The sequence below is a fragment of the Haplochromis burtoni genome, unplaced genomic scaffold, assembly GCF_018398535.1.
Source record: "Haplochromis burtoni strain Fernald_Lab_line unplaced genomic scaffold, NCSU_Asbu1 Contig_447, whole genome shotgun sequence".
In the NCBI taxonomy this organism is placed as follows: domain Eukaryota; kingdom Metazoa; phylum Chordata; class Actinopteri; order Cichliformes; family Cichlidae; genus Haplochromis; species Haplochromis burtoni.
This window is the reverse complement of record NW_024582808.1, coordinates 116,041-132,499: the sequence shown is the minus strand read 5'-3', so window position 1 is coordinate 132,499 and position 16,459 is coordinate 116,041.

The window sequence follows — 16,459 nt, the reverse complement described above, 5'->3', positions numbered from 1 at the left end:
GGGATTGATAAGGGAAGTGGAAACAGGTGGGGAAAGTAGACACAAATGCAATCAAGACAGCCGTAGACAAAGAGGTAAAACTCAAAACAAGATACAAGAAACAATTAGCAACAACCATAATTGAAACATATATGAAGTAATACATTGGGTAACATCGGAAGAGGAAAAAGAGTGAGTAGTAGAAAAGGAACTCAAAATATGAACTGAAGCCTAGTAGGAAAAAAACAAGGATTCAAAACCTACACTGGAACAGTAAATCATATTAACACGATTTCGATTCTGTAAACACTAAACAATAACAAGACAACAATGGGAACTAATGCATAAAGTGAAATCAAAACCGTAGCCTGACTATAATCAAAAACCAAAAGCACAAGAACAACGAAGAAAGCCAACAAAAACACAATAATCCAAAAATGCAATAGAAACTGAAACAGGACAAAGGGAGCATTTTGAACACCATCAAAGAAGAATTAAACAGTGCAGGTAAATGACACATTATCCTTGGTGCTAGATATGTATTGAGGGATTAAAAAGACACTGTCACTGGTTCCAAAGATTTAGCCTGCTCTGGATTTGGTCTCTTTTTCTTTTAGGATCCGATGCTGCCATTTGATATAAGCTTTTCTTTTTCTGTTTTCTGTTTTGGCATTGATAAAGCCTATAATAATAGTAATAATAATAATGGAATGGATTTATATAGCGCTTTTCAAGGCACCCAAAGCGCTTTACAATGCCACTATTCATTCACTCTCGCATTCACACACTGGTGGAGGCAAGCTACAGTTGTAGCCACAGCTGCCCTGGGGCAGACTGACAGAAGCGAGGGTGCCATATCGGTCCCTCTGGCCAACACCAGTAGGCAGTAGGGTAAAGTGTCTTGCCCAAGGACACAACGACCAGGACAGAGAGCCCAGGGATCGAACCGGCGACCTTCCGGTTACAGATGCGCTTCCCAACTCCCTGAGCCAAAACAACTAACGGCAAAATACTATTATATTAAGATGCTGATTTTACCATAAAGCTGGGTGATAATATACAGTCACGTGAAAATGAAAGTTATCACATGTGTGAGCAATTTTATAAAAAATGAAGTTTGGGTAGTTTGCAGGACTGGAGCATTCAAGTGTGTTAACATGACACTACAGTCTTCCTAGGAATGGAAATCGTACCACATTCACAAGATCACACTGTCGGATGCTCAGAAAAAATGCAAACATACAAATATTTCAGTTAGCATATTAAATGTTATATGTATCAGCACAAATACCTCATACCAACTGTCAAGCGCAATGGCGGAGGGGTGATGATTTGGGCTTGTTTTCCACAGGACTTGGGCATCTTACAGTTGTTGATTAAACTTGAAGTTTATATACCAAAGTATTCTAGAGTCAAATGTGAGGCCATCTGCCTGACAGCTAAAGGCTGGCCAAAACTGGATCACACAAAATGACAATGACAATGACAGCATGAAATCTACACCAGAGAGGAGGCTGATAAAGAGAATCCAGGTGATCCAGTCAAAGTCCAAACCCTTATCTGTTTGAAATTTTGTGGTGGACTTTATTCCTGCCAGAGAATTTGCCCACAAAGCTCAATGAAGCAACATTATAGAGTAACGTTTCCTCCACAGTGATATGAAAAACCGATAAAGTTACACTGCATAGTGTCCTGTGAAAATGTTTTTTATACATAACATCTGAGAGATTAAAAACCAATCTCGCCTAGCAATATACCACATTATCTCAATATGTGTGTTTACCAATGTAGCTAAAAGTTTAAAATTAAGACTTTGCTATATTTTTGTGTTTGATGCAATCATGAGACCAATGGTCTTTGAGTGGAAGTTGCTGGACAACAGTGTAAGGTTGCATTGACAACCATGCTGACATTTGCCAATTTGTTCATGAATCTGACCTGAATTACAGTTTTTAAACCTTCTCACTATAAGCTCAACATCTGTGAATCACCATGTTCACTATCAGCTAAGGGCAATAATTGAAAAATCAGCTCACCAATAAAAACTGCACTGTAAAAACTATGTGCCTTTTAGTCAAAGGAGAGACATAAAAAGAACTGGGTCTGTGCTTTTCAGAGACAGACTACATTTTGTTTCCCCCCTCACTGAAGTAAATCACTGAGTCACTGCTGCTGTAAAGCGTCGTGCATGCTTGTATCCTGTCAATTTTGCAGCTCATTGCGTAGTATGTTCATGTTCTTTTCTGCCCTAGTAACACCTCTCAGTGAGGCGTTCCTCTCTCCAGCTGTGGCTATGAAAACCTCCCATTGGGTGGTGCTGTTTTGCTCTTGTGAAAATTCAAATGCACAAAATTTCTGGCACCAGCACCAGACTGCTTAACTGAACTTTGAATGGATTTCTTACCATATAATAAATGTAAAAAAAAAAACCATTTGTTTATTCTTCAGCTGCTTTAAATAACTGAATACAGTTAAAGAACCCTGTAACATACTGTGGAACATACCGTCAAACACTTGGATAGTTTTTGCAGTTTTAACTGTTTTTCTTCACCTTGGGGGCCAAAAGGAGATGTGAATTAGAGGAAAAAGGAATGAAAATTAGCGGAGACCAATGAGAGAGGAAGGGGTGACATCTAATGTAGGTTCTCATTCATTTTCCTGGTTCAGTGATGCAGCAAGGCCCAACGGGTCCACCCACTCACCAAATTGTATTCCTCTGTCTCCCCCATCCCATCCACATGCACAGAATCACACACACGTAAATATTCTCCACCAACCAGCGGGGCCGGCGTCCGCCATGACGTCACACTGCAGTTCTTCTCGGGCTCCACTGGATGACAGTGGCAATTCGCCGCTTACACGCGATGAGCCGTCATTCTTAATGGCGACCGCTCAGAGTGTGTGTACGTGAGTCCATTCGTGTATGTGTTTGTGTGCAGTTTGGGTGGGGTTTGTATCGGATGGGTAGCGATGGGGTATTGAGGAGGTGGAGAGGGTTTATTGGAAGGGGGTAGGTGGGTTGATGAAGGTGTAGGAGGCGGGGGGCGGGCCGTAAAAATCGCAAATGAGAGGAAATTGTTTTGAGTCAGAGCAGATTTGGTGGAGGGAGATAAGGGCTGATGACGGTGGCGGTGGTGTGATTAGGATTAGGGTGGGGGGTAGGGGTTTGAAAAGAGTAGAAGGTTGTGGAGGTGGTCGTGGTGGTGTGGGAGGAGGAGGAGGGGGAAGAGGAGGACGGTGGGGTTGGTGGGTGAGAGCATTTGCACGCACGCCCTACGACTGTGTGTGTCTATCTGCGTCTAGGTTGTGAAATTTTTCCTCCTGAGCGTCAGCGAGTAGAATTGGGGGGAAAGATGAGGAGATGGGTGGTTTAGATAATGGCCGCCACGGAGAACGGACGAGGGCAGAGGGTGTCACGCTGAAAGATAGAGTGTGATGGAACAAGAAAGCGTGGACGAGACAAACGTGAACATTCGATAATAGAGAGGTGAAAACCCCCCAATAAACAAACAAACAAAAAACAATAAACACAGAAAGATAGAGTGGAGAGGGTGTATGGGAAGTAGGGTGGTGGTTGTGGGGGGCTTGGAGGCCTGGATGAGAGGAGAGACATTGAAAGAGTGCCAGAGTGATTTTTGTCATGTTCTCCACCCTCCCTCCCTCCCTCCCTTCCATTTGTTGGCTATGTTGTGGGTAGCTTTGGCGGCAAGAGCTTTAGGGGCTTTGGAGTGAACAATGACGTAGAGGGACCCGCTGCGTCTGCTCCAGCTGATAATGATGATGCCTAAAAACGATAACGATAATAAGTAGCTTCTTGTGGAACCCTAAAACTGCTGGCACGTGACGCTATACGTCACAGGCTATCACACGCGACGCGCCGGACACGCAGACATGGCTATCTCATGTTGGCAGAGTGTGTGAGGGTGGTCAGAGGGAGCGAGGGAGACACAAAGAGAGACAGAGGTGGAAACAGAGAGAGAGAGGGAGAAAAAAAGGGGCACGAGGAGGGAAAGAGATTAGAGCCTGTCACCTGCATATACTTGACATTCGCGTATGGGACGAACGTGTAGGAGCTGAAATGAAAAAACAAAATGAAAGCATTTATAGCTCCCTCTATTGTATGTGGGCAATCTTGTGTAATTTTGCTTTTATCAGTACAGAGAGAGAAAGAGAAAAAAAAACACTCAAAGGCAGCCACTCAGAGAAAGCTGAACCCTACTGGGAAGCATTATTTTGAAACATGGTAAAAGCTGAATGAGATGGTGGGAGGTGTCGGGTGGGTCCGAGGGAGGTGGGGTGTCGGGAGGTGGTAGTGGTGGTAGAGGGGGTTGTCTGACATCACTTTGACCACATTTTCAGTTTAAATCCACACGATGTCAAGCACGTCATTTGAATTTTGGACTTTGCTAAAAATAAAAAAAAGGGAACCCATAATTGAAGCGTGGACTCATCTGACTGAAAAATGACGATACAGATGAAAAGTAATTCAGCCATGACTAAAGCAGAAAAGAAATTTTGCTGTCTGCCTTTTGATGATGTACGAGCCATTGAGTTTCTTTGGTGAGTCATATAGAAATTACTTGAAACAGTCACAGCAATCAAACTGTAAAGTAGGCGCTATAAATACGCTCGGATGTTTTGGGAATTTAAACTCCCGTCAGCTCGGTGAGGACGGACGACAGAGGATGGCGGAGGATGGCGGTGGTATTCTTCAAAAACAAATTACACTCATGACATGTAACTGCGGAGCCTCTCAGGTAATTAGATTAGACTATGCCTTAATCAATTCCATGTCTGACCCGCTGCAACAGGCATCAAAAGACCACATTATAATTCCGCTCTTGATTTAGCAGTGCTGTCTTAACGCAACGGACGAGCCTTCTCAAAATGCCACCAACCCTGATTTTTCTTCCATGACTCATCCAGCCTCTGAAACAATGCGACACCATGCCACACGCTCCCTCATGACACACTGTCCTTTCCGTAGCACCCCTGATGAAGCTGCAAGGTTTGTCCGCAGGGATAAACGCAAACCGACAGCTCCAAAGGGTATCTCAGGGACTTCTCACATGGGGATGGTCAAGAGCAGGAAAACAACCCAAACCTCCCCCAAAACAAAAAGAAAACACAGGAAGTGATAAGTGGTAAACATGTTTTTGCGGACATCTTGCATTAGTCAGTCAAAAACCTCTCACTGAGCCCACATGTGACTATGTGCACGACAGGGTCGGCATTATTGATGACACATTTATAATAGGAAGTGATTCGGTGCTTTGTGGACTCACAGTCTGAAGAGGCTCATTGACTGTGGCGGCTGGTTGACCTTGGTGAGAAAGCAACCTGTTTCTCTCACTTTCAGTTTGAACCTCTGGAGCTTTCTTGTGCGTGCCTTGTCTGAAGGAGGGAAACAGAAGATATTCGTTCTGACGTGAGAGTCGGAGGTGAGAGGCACCTGGCCTCACCCTACGGTGCATTATATCTAATGCACAGAAGTGATGCCTTACTGATGATCTCAAAGTCTTTCAGCTCTTTAGACTCATGGTAAAGTATGAAGTATGTTTTGTTGAAGAGGGGGCATTGTCCTTATACTGGCATGGTCCTGATTACCCAGAAAGATAGTCTTTGATTCGGGCTGAATCATAGCACATGTGCAACCTTTAAGCTTGAAACCTTCACTTGTACACTCACATCACACCTATGAAACAAAGAGTAGGGAGGGCAAACACACTCCACTTTTTGCTTGAGTTTTCGACATTATATCCTGTAACATTTGTTTGCTGCAAAAAACAAAAAACAAAAACAAAAAACAGACAGTGGTACGTCTTGAAGTTTCCTGAATGTTACATTTGAAATGCGTCACTAGAATTAAGCAGATGGCAAACAAAATGTGCTCCATAAAAAATAATAATAATATGGAAACTGAAAACGTAATGTGGCCATGCAACATGAAGAGCTCAAAGAAAGGAGATCAGTGATTTGAAAGACGAGCTTTATAGCTCCAACATCATCCATTTCACCCAATAGCTTAAACTTACGTCATAAAAATACATTTCAATTAAACTTAATTGAAACTCTAAGTGTCCAGTGCCTTTTTTTAAACATTCCCTGCCTTCTAAGACTATCTACGATGCAACTACCATCTGTAGGTTACAATTATTTGAGGAAAAGGCGGCTTATAGAACATAATTTATGACAGCATTATCATTACTGTTATTGTTTAGCAAGTTAAACCAAGAACTTTCTAAAAATATCGCCTCGCCTTCGTCTTCATATTCAGACAAAGTTACTCATATAGGAAGCGTGGACACAAACAAACATACTGTGCAGTTCATTGAAGAGGGTGAATCAGAGTCTTCCTTTCTTCCTTTTTTGTGCTTTCATCTTGATCATCTTCATTCTCAGTGACTTTATGTAACACGTTTTTGCATATGACACAAAATTTCAAATCTAAGATGTAATCACATCAATTACAAATGATGCGCTATTTTAAACCTCTTTTTGTATCCACACAATTACATTAGAGTGAAGACTAAGAGTTGACATTCAGCAAGTTAAGTATTTCAGTTTTTCAGTGATTTGTCTCTTTTTAGACTTGACTGATTAGGTTTTGGACTAAATCTGTGTGATGAATCTGCTCTCCGGCTTGGGTGAATCTCAGATTTGGTCCAGTGTGGATGTTTGTCCATGTACGCATTGTGTTTGAACAGGGTTCAGCCAAATATGTGGTCAGACTCTAGAGTTAAAGGTCACCACAGACTATAAATAAGAGCCTGCTGCACACAGGTGCAGGACCCGGTGTGTCTTAAGTTTGAAGAGATAGCAAAATAGTAATAATCAATATGTTCGTCTGGTACTGAAAAAGCTAAATCACTGCACTAATGATTACTGTTGTCTTTCTCATCTGAATGTCTCCTGTCTCCTGGAAGCTGCAGAAAGCATGTAACTAAAACATTTCAGAAATGGAAGATGCATTTTTACAAGAGGATAAATTGTGCAAACTGGAGCACAGGCTTTTAGCTGCATGCATGTTTATATATCAGAGTGAGACCACAGCACTGAGGTAATGCTGTGTGAGCGTACAGCAGACAAGGAGCATGAATTTATAATTTTTTTTCCACTGCTGTTAGGGAACCTAAAGGAGCATAAACAGCTCCTGCTAATACAAATGGTCTGAATTAGTCTCATTCTTGTTCAGGAACATGAGTGTGGATGGAGGAAATTGGGGAGGGGAGGGAGGTGGCAGGGCGGAGCGGGGGAAGTGCTGCGTGTTGGTGATGAGGCTTGAAAAGAGATGAAGCCGTGCGGGGGGAGGACTAGAGAGTGAGAGTTAAACGCAAAGAGAATTGGAATGAATGATGACAAGATCTACTCCTTTTTCCCCCACATCTGTTTTGTCCTCATTGTCGGAATTCGATGGGCATCGCCTCACGACCCAAACTTTGCAGCAGTCAGACGTTTCACATTCAAATAACAAGGAAATTTTAACATCTGATGATGGATTGGCAGTTTGGAAATTAGCTAATGTTGCTGGTGAAAGCTCACCTGATTTTCTGTCAGGCAGCAGTATGAATGAATAATGAGCCAGCTCAACATACAGAGTCGTTTAGAACGGAAGGAGACACAGTTCAGAAGATGAAGCGAATATTTGTGATAATCAAACCAAAGCAAATCCAGTGTTGGGCTCCACAAGATTTGATAAAACTGTAGCAGGAATTTGATCAAATCTACAGTGAAAGTCAAATGTTTTTTTCCCCCTCTGTTGTTGTCATTTTCTATGAGGATTTTTCCTTTTTGATTATTTGCCATGAAATGTGCTTTCCAGTTTGCCCCGATTTGCTATCACACAGGAGGGCTGAGATATTCTATTAACCCTTTTAAAAGTGTCAAAGTGAGGTTGTCTTTAATTTTAGCAGTGCAGATGGTTACTGTATCATTCTAAAAATAATAACAATAACACTAAATTAATTCTTTTAGTTGATTTAAAAAAAAAAAAAAAGCTAATATCTCCAGATCCTTTAAACAAGATAATCAAATGCTTTTTAAAGCCTTCCATTATCTATTTTTGAGTTTTAGGCATTTTCTAGGGTCGCCTTGTGTCGTAGGATGTTGCGTTGGTTTTATAGTTTATTATAGACCAAATGATTCATTGAGAAAATAATGGAAAGATTAGTCATTAATGAAAACCATAATTAGCTGCAGCTTTAGTAATTGTCTTTAGTGCATATGTGGTGTGTCTGTAGGTTTGATTATGAGTGAAAAAAAAAAGAATGGATTAATCACACTGATGACAGCATATTTGATGCAGTTTTTTGTTTCACGCCCTACTCACAAGAAGAGGAGCAGAAGGGGTGCAGAAGGAAATATGTATACAAGATGCAGATGGCTGATTTAATCCACAGATTTGTATATTTTAACTAATTACAAGAGCAACAACATCGTTGCTGCAAGTAAACCATGTCTTTTTTTGCTGCCTTTCATTAACATTTTGTTCGGCGGTTGACGTTAATTATCGGGGCGAGATCTCGAATTCGCCAGCAAGGCTGTAAAAGGTCGAGTCATTTTGCAGTTTGATTCCATCGTTTCACTTTGGTTCTCACTCTCAGCAGAAGATTGCATTCCAGATTTGACAATGCAAAGCTCTCAGTAGATGCAGCTCATGAAACAATATGGCATTATAAGTACAGAGATGTGGGCTGTGATTGCAAAGCCTGTCTCTTTTGGGTTAGTGCGCATTTGTGTGTGTGTATGTGTGTGTGCGTGTTGCCTACAGGTGACTCATCGCACTGCAGATGACCACAATGTTTTTCTGCTGCTTGAGTGTTCGTAGCTCTCTTTCTACCTTTGCCTCTCCTATGATTCTTAGTCCCTTTCTTTACTCTATTTTTGTAGCTTCAGACCTCTTGCTATCTCCTTCCCTTTGGTGCTTTTAAGCAGCTTACAAGCCTCCAGATTACACAATGCGGGATCCCATACAGTTCTGTGTGTGGATACTACAGACATGAAATGCAAATAAAAGAGATAAATAAAAGAAACATTTACATGTTGAGCTAAAGATCTTTGGTTTTTTTTGTGTGTGTCTCTGAGAAGGCTGGCCACTTGCAGCAGACGGTGCAGCCCAGGTATAATGAGCCATAATGTCACGTTACGATCTGATTGGCATGGTGAGCGTCACAGAGAGGGGTGGGACAAGGGGACTGTTGACAGAGCTCGAAAAAAAGGAGCGAGGGAAATAATTATGATGGTGATGATGATGATGAGGGTAATGATGAGGGGCGATGAGCCGAAACAAAGGCAGAGTGAAAAAAAAAGAGGTGTATATCTCTTTCTCTCTCTCTGTCTAACCCTCCTAGTGTCAAACTCGCATCAATCATACATTCATTTACCCCGTTCCTCTCTCTGCCTCTCAATAATACTCTCCCCTCCATTTTTTGGTCAGCCAATATCACAGATTTCAAGCGCTGAAAATAATTTAAAATGTCTATTCTCTCTTGCAGTCTAAACTGTTATGCCTCTGTGATGCCAAATCTGAATGCTTACTGAGCAGAAAAGTAGCTGAGCCTCATTTGGACGGTAAAAAGGCCATCAGAAACCCAGCATGTGCCCGTATTGACGTTTCCAAACATGACATGTAGCCATTGCTAAACTTTATTGGAAACTTATACTTTGATAAAAGAGGAATTATCTAAATAATCTTCTTAAAACCTTTCAAAACAAACCAAATATAGCAGCAGGATTCAAATATACAGTGTACATCTGATATGTTTAAGAAAAGAAATGCACAGAAAGTGAAACTGTCCACACACATGCATGTAAAAAGGTTCAAATAAGTGGCTTTCCCCCCCTTTTTATAATAAGTGTGATTTTTACCATCAAAATCAAAATGTACAACTATAGATTAGCCTAATCTTGAAAATACAGGCAGGAGGCCCCTCCTTACACACACACTCGCACACACACACCCAAAAGGAGCATTTACATTGTAATTACCCCTGAGCCTCTCTCCAGGTCCCTGTGGGACCTCAGGCTGAAGACAGTCTCAGAAGAGTCCCAGTTGTCCCATTGAGGAGATCATTAGCCTGGTTAGAGTAATCCACAACAGCCTGTGTGTGTGTGTGTGTGTGTGTCACATGTGTGCCCATGCGTTAAGTGGTTGTTAAATGGACTCCATAGCCTTTAATGTCCGTGGACATTAGCTTTATTGGTGTGATCTGAAAAGTTATTTAGTGACAGCTGGGATTTCCCTCCCTCGGGATGTAGCTGCTGACAACTCATGATAGGAGACATGAATGAAAGGGGAAATAGGCGTTAAATTGAAAGACCTGGAAAACTGCCGGGAAGAAAAACACCCTGAATTAATTAAAAACAAAACAAAACCCAAAAAACACACACACAGTAACAGTAAAAAATATTTTTTACAAAAGTTATTCGTGTCAGAGTGCTTTTCTTCCTTTACTTTAAAATTCTGCAGAACAATAAAAATAGTCTGGTTTACCTAAAAATGTGATGATTTTATTATTGTTAATAAAAAATAACATTTTAATAAATGTTTGCTAGATTTAAGCAATTGCAAACCCACATTTTTTCAGACATTGCAGACAAAAGACAGAAATGAAACGCTGGAGAAATACACGTGCATATTTACTAGTATGCAAATGTAAGATGTTATCTTCTTCCGGTTCTTTGTCCTGGGATCATTTTAGTAGATGTGATTGTAGCTGTGTCTTTGTATATTTTAGGCTTTATAGACTCTGTGTCAGGGGTTATAGAGCAGCTGTGCATTTGCCTGTCTTGGCTTAGGACAGCAAACATCTGTATGCGTCGTTGTATTGTCAGATGTGCCTCTAGACTCTTTGAACCAACGTGACCTGGCCGATCAGCAGTCCTTTATCTCTTTCTACCTCTCCTTTCTCTTCCCTCTGCCATTCTACTCTCACCGCAGTTGTTTGGAAAAATTATCCTCCCTTTGCACTCGTTGCTGGAAAAGAGAGTGAGTAAAGGGGCACAGAGGGGGAGAGGGAGTGAGGGCAACTGATTGCTCCTATTGTTTAAGAGTGAGGCTTGCTGCCTCTTAGGGGATAATTGGCACACAAGGAGGGTAATGTGTTTGGACAGGAAAGAGGAGTCAAAAAAAAAAAAGGAAAAAAAGAGTGGGGAAATTAAAAGGAACGTGGCCCTTATGCCACAATGAGAGGATGCAGTGGATCAGTTAAATCTGAAACATTTGAAATTAAATTTGAACCAGTGAAAGCAGCATATTCTGAAATCGGTATTTCATTTATTTTTTTTTTGCCCTGGAGCTCTTTTCTCTTTCACATGTTTTTTTCTTTAATTTCTTTTTTTTTTACTGCCACATCAAAGTACAAAGAGGCCTTGGAATCAAATTTCCCCACAGTTTCCTGTTGGATGAAATATAACAGAGAAGGAAAATAGTATATTTAATATGTTTAAACCCATGACAAACACAGGAAACCTGGAAATGATAGCTGATAGCAGGATGTTGAAATACAAAAATAACTTCTGCTGCTTTGAGTTGCCTTTGTATTTCTGTGCAAGTCATGGCAATTTTGAAGCATTATTTGTTTTTATCTGTAGACACAGAAACTGAAATCATCAGCAGATATTATCTTTATTATCTTATCTTTTTATTTCTTATTAGCCTAGTTGTTGAACATATAAAAATCACTACTATTTACATTAATTACAATTTTTAATGTTTTTTTTTTTACTTGCTTTAAGTCTGTAATAGAGAATCCCTGTAAATCCCTGCAAATCTACTGTATTAATGCTTTATTTACATTAAGCTTCCTCTCTTCTGATGCTTCAACAACACAAAACAAATATTACCAGAAATACATGCAGTGAACGCTGCACGAAGCAGCTGTTGCATTTTCTTCTGTTGCCAACAGCACGCTCTGCACCCATTTCCTAATATTCATGATGTTCTTGTTCTGTGTCTTGCTTCCATTTCTATCTACATGTGTCCTTTGTTTCTCAAAGTGGCTGATGGAAAGCAGGTGTTAAAACTTGACTCGACTATGCAGCAGGGAACTGTGCAAACAGCCCCTTCGATGTAAAGAATGTGATATTTGGAGGGTTTTTTTTCCTCCACAGTTTTATCCTTTTAAAAAATCTCTCAGGTGTGGCATTTAAAAATAACAAGCTCTCCATGTCTTTGTCAAAACCACACAACCATGTATAATACAATGAATAAATAACAGATGATGCAGAAATCCTGCTCTTACGGGGCTGACCTTTAACCAGCAGGACAACTTGTATATCACGCTGCAGCGGCTGTGTGGTGAAAACTCTCAAGCGTGCAGGATTTTTCTGAGAGAAGAGTTTGCTTTACTGCGTCATCAAAGCCAGTCCTGCACGTCCCTCTGTATGTCTCTGTCTCTATTTCATATTCCAGTCACAGGCTGTGTGGTGCAACTGCTCAAAGGGTACGATTTTGTATTTTGGAATTCTTTATTTTTTTGGTGGTGGTGGTGGGGGTGGGATTGATAAGTTTTGTGCCTCAAGGTCTGTCTGGGATGGGGTGGCTGCACACAGTGAACGTGCATGCTCAACACGCCCATGACTGTAATCGTTTTAGCTCGATACCGCTGACGACAAAAAAGGGAATGCAGAAAAAAAAAGGAAGGGATGTAAACATTTTTACATCCAGCTTGCAAGTAAAACCCAACGATGTCATGTTTGAGGCGCTCACAGTGCGCCCTCCATCCACGTATTCCTACGTGTTTGTGTGTCACCAATTAGGGTACTTGCAAGACTATTATTTGTGATATTATTTTGTGCAAGTGTGTGTGTGTGTGTGTAGGTGCGTGTGTGTACAGTGTGTCTAAATTGGAAGGCTGTAATTAAATGCGTAGACCTCTCCACTATCTCCTCCTCCAGCCAGCGCCAGTGACGCACAAACCGCAGCACAGCCATGAGTCATCAGGCCCCCAGGATCACCACCCCTCCTTCTATCTCTCTATCCCTGCCTCCATCCACCTCTACACAGCTCTCTATAACCCTCTCTGCCTCTCACTACACATTCCTATGTCCCACTCTTTCTAAATTACCCACCACCCTCTACTCCCTCCGGCACATGCACGATACCAGCCGCTTTTTTCAATGAGCACTCCTTGAGATTCGTGCTCAAAATCCACCTTGATCCGACACGCTCCCGTTTATCTCTCCACATCGGGCCATCGATCTCCCTACTGCACCCCCACCACCGTCCCCTCTTCACTCGATCTGTCTTTGCCCTCTTTATCTCCCCTGTTAACCTCTCCACGCCCACCCCTGAACCGATGGGTTATTAAGTTTGCCACAGTTGCAGGCGGTGAGGGGACAGAAGGCGACATTGGGAGGAACAAGAGCGAGAGGGACTTAAACGGGGGTAGACAAAAGAGATGGGCTCAAATTTTGAGGAGAAAGGAGTGGGAATTGGTGAGCAGAAAAGAGCAGCAGCGACAGTTCGTGCGGCGCAGAGAGCAGGGACGGCAAGTGAACAAGTAAAAGGAAACGAGGGAGCGAAAAGGGGGAGAGCGTGATTTGAGGCATTTGCCACCTGGCGTCCTGAATCATTATCTGACTCATGCTAATCTCTTATCTTCTCAGCCAAACACACGCACACAGACACACACAGACGCGCAGATTATTTAAAAAAAAAATAGTGCAAGGAGAGTCAAAGCAGCACTTTTGTGTGTCAGACAGCGAAGAAGAGAAGAGTCAGGGGGCACCGGCGCGTACGGACGAGAAACACTCAAAGGACAGAGAGGAGAGGATCTCTCTCAGCTGTCTGACGAAGTCTCCCGACGCGGGTAAAGAGGAAAAAAAGGGGATGTTTCATTTCCATCCCTCTGAGTGTTTATGATATGGGTAGGAAGGGAGAGCATATTAAATGTATGACTCATAAATGTGCGCGCCTCTGTGCCCCACCAACGCCCTGCAGAGAGGGTTTGCATCCACTGCTGCACGAGGGATAAAAAAAAGGCAATTTCGTGCTTTAGTTGGTGTGGTTATCCAATTAGTTACACAAAACATGTGGCTAAGCGGATGTATGCCAACATGCTTCTGTTCCTGATAGATGTTTTATCCCCAAGAGAAACCTTCACGAATACGTAGCAAAGCTGTCTGATGAAATATTACATTTTGAGTGCAATAGTTTTGTATTCGGCATTAGTTGTTTCAGTTTGACAGAGGGGATCCTGCACTGTTATCCTCTGAGCTGGTTATTCCGCACACGGATGCCGTAAGCTGTGTGTTCATTAACAAAGCCAAGCGGCTTGACTGTATAAGGGTTTCCCACAGACCAGTGTTATTTATTATCTTGCTCCAGCATGTGCACATTAATCTTCTGCACATCCTGGACACTCCTGATAAAGACACCGTCTTTTTTTCACCGTGTGAATGAACCACAAAAATGATGTGTGGAAATCTTCATTTAGAATAGACCTTATCTGCCAAACATGCTCTAATATGAAATAATCCAGGAGTATTTCCTTTAAGAGACAAAAATAACTTGTATGCCACAAAAATCTTCCTGTCAGTTTTTAAAGTTTGGGGATAATACTAGTTGCATATATGTATATATACATGCAGGCAACACTCTCTCCTCAGCATTTATTATTCAGAATCCAAGAGCCAATGACTCAGTGTTATGGCACTACATACTACTCCATCAGAGCATCCCACATTTATTTCAAACATTTGAAATATTTATGACTTGAATTGGAAGTTGCCGAAAGCATATTTTGAACAATGCAGACTTTTAATAGCCTATGACTGTGGAGATGACAAAAAAAAAAAAAAGAAAAGAAAAAGGAAAAGCTTAGCAAATACTGTGGTGTAGTGATACCATCACTGTGAGTAGGATTTAAATGATTGCCTCTAGTCTAATTTCTGGCTATATCCCACTGCCAAAGCTACACAAACAAAATGATATACTTGATATAAAGAAAACTATTAAGATTTGCAGGAGCTAAAATAAAATTTTTATACTGAGAAATTCACCATTTCACTCCTGCTAAAGGTTGTTTTGAGGCACAAAGGAACAACATAAATCTGAGTTAGTTTAACTTTAACTGCTTTATACTAGAGTAGATCCAAGATTCTTATTACTACTACTCATCTACTCTATGTAATACTATGATATAGCAGCTCTGAACAAGACCAAGAAGGAATGCAATGTAATTTAACCTCTTCTGTTCTAGTTATATATGATATATAACATTTCTACAATGTTCCTAATGCCAACAAGCTAGAAATATGACCTCACTAAAATGAAAACTGTAACATCAAAGCACAATTCTAAATACCACGTTCAAGACACTAAAAGTGTTGAGATGTGCAAATGTTTAAGACAGTTAAAACAGGAATAGGATACCCTGTTATAGGTGCCTATGTCTTAATTGTAAACCAATGACAGCATAAAAGATGGACGCTACCCTGACGTCCTGATTTGAAGCCTTGAGATGAGCATAAACTTGGGCAAAGAAAATACAATGAATCATAATTTTATGATTGAAAACTTAGAACAGAGCATAGCCCAAAATTGTAAAGACTTGATTTTTAAAGACTTCCTTTTATTTGTTTAATATGACCCAAAACGAATGACTGAATCCAGCAAAGTTGGAAAGTGTTTACAGAGGTGATGTCAGAAACATGCTATATTATAAACTTCCATAGGACTCGAAGTCTTTTTTCGCAACCACAGCTATCACCTGATGTATACGCCCATGTTGTATACTGTCTTTGATGGAAACATGATGTGGTGTCACTCATTGGTTTGTGGAACGCTTTTTAAAGACATAAGTTTTCAGCTAACGCTAACAAATTTGGAAAGGAAATGTAATGACTAAACTGGTGCCCAGACTTCGTGATTGACCTGTTTTTACAATTAACCACACACTGTGTCTCTTCATTTCTCAGGTAATAGCCTTAAAATGACAAAGTATCCAGTTTGTCACTCAAAATGGCCAAACCTGCATAACTTAAAGCCTTAAAACCTTAATGCAACCTAAGCAGGGTTTGCGAGTATTTTGGAGTTCTTACTACATTATTGCATGAGTATTTAGTCCACATTTGTCAGATAAGCCGACAAAATCTATCCACAGACTAACAAACATACAAAGAGCTGCTACAATACTTAAAATGATGGTTCCTGCAGCAGTGGGTGTCTCTAGCACCATTTCTTTGCCATGATAACACACATACACACAAACACAAAGGTTTTTGTTAGCTTGCTGATAAAGACACGTGTCATAAAACAGCAATATCTGCAGTTTGAATCCAGTTCGAGAACTTTGCTGCAAGTCATTCACATCACTCTTCTAATGTTTCTTTATTCCTCTCCGCTGTCAATAAACTCTCAGATGCTTTCAAATTTGCATAAGAAAGTATAAAAAAGGCCATTTGATTCATGTGAAAATAAAGCACTAAAACCGAAGTGTTGCATCACCGTTTTTTTTTTAATTTTTTAAATCAGCTT